The sequence below is a fragment of the Glandiceps talaboti genome, chromosome 20, assembly GCF_964340395.1.
Source record: "Glandiceps talaboti chromosome 20, keGlaTala1.1, whole genome shotgun sequence".
In the NCBI taxonomy this organism is placed as follows: Eukaryota; Metazoa; Hemichordata; class Enteropneusta; family Spengelidae; genus Glandiceps; species Glandiceps talaboti.
Window position 1 is genome coordinate 2,736,028 of NC_135568.1, and position 6,000 is coordinate 2,742,027.

The following is a 6,000-nucleotide window of genomic DNA, read 5'->3' on the forward strand; positions in this document are numbered from 1 at the left end:
GATGGATGGACAAATGAATGATGGCACTCTAAGCTTGTTGAGGTTATAAAAATATGATAACAAAAATACAATATAATCCCTATGAAAATGTAAAGGTTTTTCTCCAATCGAAAACTTCATTGACTATGCAGCCAACGACATCTTACTCGTATAAAAGTTCCTTATTAACAATTGCGTAAGGGCATGACAAGTGAACACATATTATATCTTTATGTTTCTTAAGAGACAAATGATAACATATCCTAACCCCTAGAGCCATGTCATAACTCATGTAGTAAGAATCCCCAAGTTGAAGCTCAGGTGTTAAGAATCTTCGATTATGAAATAAATCGTCATCAATGCAAGTGGGTTCTCAGGTTAATAAGGTATGGTCAGGGGGATTAAGATACGTAAGATACCAGAAGTGTGCAATTGGATGCAAAAAATAGATAAACCACGTGATGTAGTTATACTTTTGATTGTTTTTAGTATTGTCTGAGCAGGTATTACACACAACCTCCCCAATTGGGTTTGCTGTTTTAATCTCAGATTGTAAGTGTATAGTTTGGACAGGACAACAGTTGCATACGTTATGACATGCTTTTGTATCTCACATGTCAGTTAGAGAGACAGATGATATACTTGGCATTACTGACACGTACGTATATTACGATACTATCTTTATTTTGTCGGGGGTAGCAGAGACATGCATATTACAGCGGTACTCTTTTGGCGGCATTGATTAGTAGTTATTGATGCTTATAATTAATTGTTTGTTCAGTATGTGAATTGGTTTTTGATTTATGATTTTAATACGCGTGTTTGTAGTACATATATGTTCATGTTCTTTAACATGTTTACCATATTCACAATAGAAGAAAGTTTCTTATTATTTGGTTTACAACTGTCGGAAAAGTTACGAGATATGAGGATGAGGATAGGAAAAAGTTTATAAATAGCCCAGGAGTAGGGATATATTTGTGTCTATCCTTTGCAACCTTTGCTGAACGCTTAATATTTATTTAACCACACCCTTTGAAGATTTTCTTTAAACGAAAGTAGGCTTGTTTCTTTTATATCGTTTAGTCTATGTCAAAAAACAAATCAATTAATAAACTGATCAATAAATAAAAAAAATCAATCAATCAATCAATCAATCAATCAATCAATCAATCAATCAATCAATCAATCAATCAATCAATCAATCAATCAATCAATAAGTCAGTCAGTCAGTCAGTCAGTCAGTCAATCTCAGCCAGCCAACCAGTCAACCTACGAACCAATTTATTTACATTTCTTTGGGAGACAGTGTATTAACATTTACATAGTAAAAGGTTTTAGTTATTTTGATTTCAATTGCAGTCTCATTAGTACTTATTTAATATTCAGACGAAAGTTGATACTATTGGATAAGCAGACCCGATATGTTAAGTACAACACTACTCTCCTGGGCGGGTACAGGAAGTACGGGTCACAGATATAATGTAAATAGACCAGTTTGATGAATTATGTAGTGTTAGAAAATATAAACTGATTGACTTTGTAGATTTCCTCCCCAGAGACTTCGACCTGTGATATAAATCTTTGTCGATAACATTAATGTATTGCTCCAGAAAGACAGGATTGAACAGACTAGTTTGAGACATAACAGGACACCAGTTAATCTATGGAGACAACTTGTGTATATAGTAACATCCTTTGACGTGTAGAAATTCGAATTATGGTTTCTAACTTTTATGGTTTCACGAGTTCATGGTTAAACATTGGAAGTGCCATATGTACGATAAAGGGTAAGATAAACCTAAACATAACACAGGGTTAAAACACACCACGATTAAGTAGGGGGTGAGTCCTATGCGCAGTTGAAAAGAAACAAAAGGAATGTATGGGAGGGAAGTCAAACATTTATCTCCGTCAACACATGGTAACCAAAATGTGAGCATGTACAAATCGACCTGTTTACCAAACTGTGTCATATGGACAAAAGGCTCTCACTATGCCAATTGCAAATATGGTATCATAATACTAGATGTAGTGGTTACCATAATAACCAACATATTGAAATTGAGGAAATTAATCCCCTTATCAAAATGTCAAATGAGTCACTAATGACACTGGCATTTATCTCTGAGTGTTTGTAAATGATGAATCCAATGACATCATCAGACATGTCTTGTATAGAAACCATAGCAACCAAAGTGTTATATCTGTTGGAGGTTATATTTTAACCCCAAGTAAAGTCATTGTTGGTATGCGCCTTTTTAGTACCCTCTAGTTGATAATTTTAATAGAGTTTGGAACTAACTGTACATGTGTGTTTAAACATGTATATCTTGATAAAAATCGTTGTCAGATTCATAAAATTTTAATGACAGTCCTGGATGCCGTGTATGGTTGATGTTATCATTGTTATGGAGTAATTCAGTTGGGTTATAATAGAATTAATGATATACATAGTGCATAACAAGTGATTAGTCGATGGTAACACAGAATACTAAATAAATATCTACACCATGTGCTATAGTACTCTAGACATGAAATAAATATCAAACATGGTTCATATTGTATTACAAATACATATATTCAATTTGAAAGGTATATACTGTTATTCTAACATGACTTTTAATATTGCAAGGCTTCAAACCTTTACTCTGTGTGATGTGAAACAGATTCAATATTTCATTTCGTGAGTATCAGTATACGTCTGTGCATATTACAGGACTCGTTTTACTTGGAACCACAACATTCATTTAATCAGACACATTTGTAGGTAAAGATGAATAATAGTTATTGAAAGAAGTTTAATATGCAAATATTTATTGCACTTCTTGGTATGTTAATATATGTGTTGCACTACGACCCAGGCCTAGATACGTTTGGAGAGTCCGGAGTACCAAGAACATACATAAACACACAGAGACACACACATACAGATACATATGTAGAAAGATATAGACAGACAGATAGATATAGATAGACAGACATATATATAGATCGATGGATCGATGGATCGATAGATAGATAGATAGATAGATAGATAGATAGATAGATAGATAGATAGATAGATAGATAGATAGATAGATAGATAGATAGATAGATAGATAGATAGATAGATAGATAGATAGATAGATGAATAAAGGCGTCTCACTGGGGGAGTGGGGGGGGACTGAATTAACCAACTGAAGATCGCAGAAAGCGTGAAACTCTGAGATAATATGACATTGTGGCCTTAGGAAATGTTAACACGTGTAATTGTACACAAACTGTGCCGTAAATCTAATTGTTATGATTTCTGTTTCTGAGACACATACAATGAAGATGGCTTTATTCTGCATATATTTAATATTACATTTACCATGGCTAGTAGTTATAAAGTAACCGACTTCATTTTCACTGATTAGTACTAATCATTTAGATCATACAGTATACCAATGAACACTGACAGACAAACTAATCAACGGCGCCGTTATTTGATAGGCTTCATTACCTGAATCGACTATAAGTGCGTTTTAGACTATACGTCTGCTGCTGTACTTTGGTTGTGAAGCCACGCATGGCGCAGTATATTAACATCTTGTAGCACATGTCTGACGTGTGGATTGAATACATGAAGCGTAGATAATTGTATTAGGAGTGGGGTGTTGTTAATACACTTTTAACACGGAGTGTACCTCGGAAATAAACTTTAAACTTGATGTATGTTACTTAAATTTGTTGAGGAAAGCTCAACCTCATTTTCATTCAAACCCAGGAAAGAAATGAGGGGTCACTAATATATACATTGTTTAAATAGATATCAAAATGCAATCATTCTAGAATACAATATGGCCACCGCCGACTACTGTTTTAACTTTAATAGAAAAATAAAAGATTGGTGATTTCTTTAAAAACAAGATACTGAACCTCAAAAATAATCATTATTTTATAAGGACCAGGAACAAGCGTTCATTTGTCGAAGTTTTGGAAAGAATTGAAGAACTTTGATTTTCAGGAAAATTGGTGACAATTTCTTGCTACCACCATGGAAGTGGGTTACCCATTTCCATGCTACCACCTAGTCTCGGTTACCCAGACTCTCGCCGCCTGGGGCTCTGTCTACGAGACCTCCCTAACCGAGATCTCGTCTAGGTGGTCTCGTAGAAGAGCCCCAGCAGTGAGAGTCTGGGTAACCGAGACTATAGCTACCACCACCATGACAGAAGCTAGATATTGTAAACTTGTATTCATAAAAGTAAGGGCTTTACGTTATTTAAGTGTTGTTCGGCTATCTTCATCCAATCAATAAATAGTGGCTGAAAAAAGCCAATTTAGGAAACTCGATTATCAGCAGCTGTTATGCTACAACTTGACTTTACGAAATCATGTTGACGAAGTGACAGTAAGATTTGGAAAAAAGTACGATGTTTGATATAAAGATGTGTATTTTATTTGTATTAACGAAAACCGTTTCATTACTGTCTTTCATCAATTATGGTCTTACTGGGACGTGGCATCGAACATTTTATTTTCTGAAACAGAAGCTGTTTACAGAAATGTATAATGAAAGAATATGTTTGCAAATGTTAAATCGATATCGTTTAGGCTCATATAGGCATGTTTGATAATCACTCGGTGAAAACTATGATCTAGCTTCACCTACGCATCGTTTTCCCTTGGGTGCACATGTATGACATTTCAATGTCACATTAGATTGGCCTACTTATTACTTCATACTGAAATTGTGTCAGTGTTCAATCAAGTAAATGTATTCAGCCTCGTAAAATGGAGTTTAACAGTCAGGCTTATACAAACGCATTTCAGAAATTTAGCTGCTCAGTTGGTATTGTTAGTGGGGCAGACCTTGCAACCTGTGACACCCAAGTAATTAAATATTGTGAGGTCGATATGAAAATACAAGGCTCTTGCTCCCACTTTAATTCTATATTCAGTCCTTTCATATAGAACATTTGGCAGAAATCTAATAAAAAAATAAAATAAAATAAGTGGACAATGATTACATTGTTGATTCTAAAATAAAAACAAACACTTTCTTTGGAAACATATCTTTCTGGTAACATGGGGTTATTGTTGTTGTTGTTGTTGTTGTTGTTGTTGTTGTTGTTGTCGTTGTTACAATTACAGGAGGTGTCATTTCCAAGGATTTATTGAATTCGTAAGATAAGAATTCTGGGGTTAGGTTTGGTTGACCATACCGCTGCAAAGATGTATTCGTGGTTTTTTAAAAAAGAAAAGCATAACTTTAATCCATGGATGTTGAGACTCCGGATCCGACACGCTCCAATTAATGGCGTTTACAAGGTATGCAGGAAATGACATAGCTGGGAAAGAAGTGACTCAAGGACGTAACAAAAAATCGATGGCCTTGTGATCCGCATCGCCCTCTGTTTACACATGACAGGAGAACTGGACACAGCGGACAGTGTTCAGTATTAATGAAGTTTTTTTATTAATACATATACATGTTCTCCCGCCGAAACCAAGATGATTATCAGTGTTGCGAATAAAGTGTGGAAATTATCAAGTTTCATCCAACATGTGCAGAGGATATTGGAATTTATCAGGCACTCAGGAGATATTCGGGATGATGGATTGTGGAAATGAAAGTGGCGGCAGTCATTTGGGAACGGGGGCCGTAGACTGATCTCTTGATACGAGCCTTGGTAAAACGAGTTTTACAGATTAATGTTCTCACTTGAATATTAAATGTGTCACTTACTTATTCTTACTTAAGAGAGAATGTTTTAATTTTAAATCGATGATTAGCCGTGCCAAACATTTAAAACATATTGATGATGTTTCTTTCGTTTTCATTTTGATATCATGATAGAATTTGAAATGGTGAATTAAAGTTGAATCCATTTATGTCGTATTCTCTGGTCACATATGAAGAGTTCGGAGAATCAGGGTAAAGCCGTTGTAGTTAGTTTTCTTTGGTACGCTTTCTTCGCATATTAACAGAGATAGAATACGCCTAAGAAATAGCCCTTTAAACTTGTATTGTTACATCGCTCAAAAAACTCC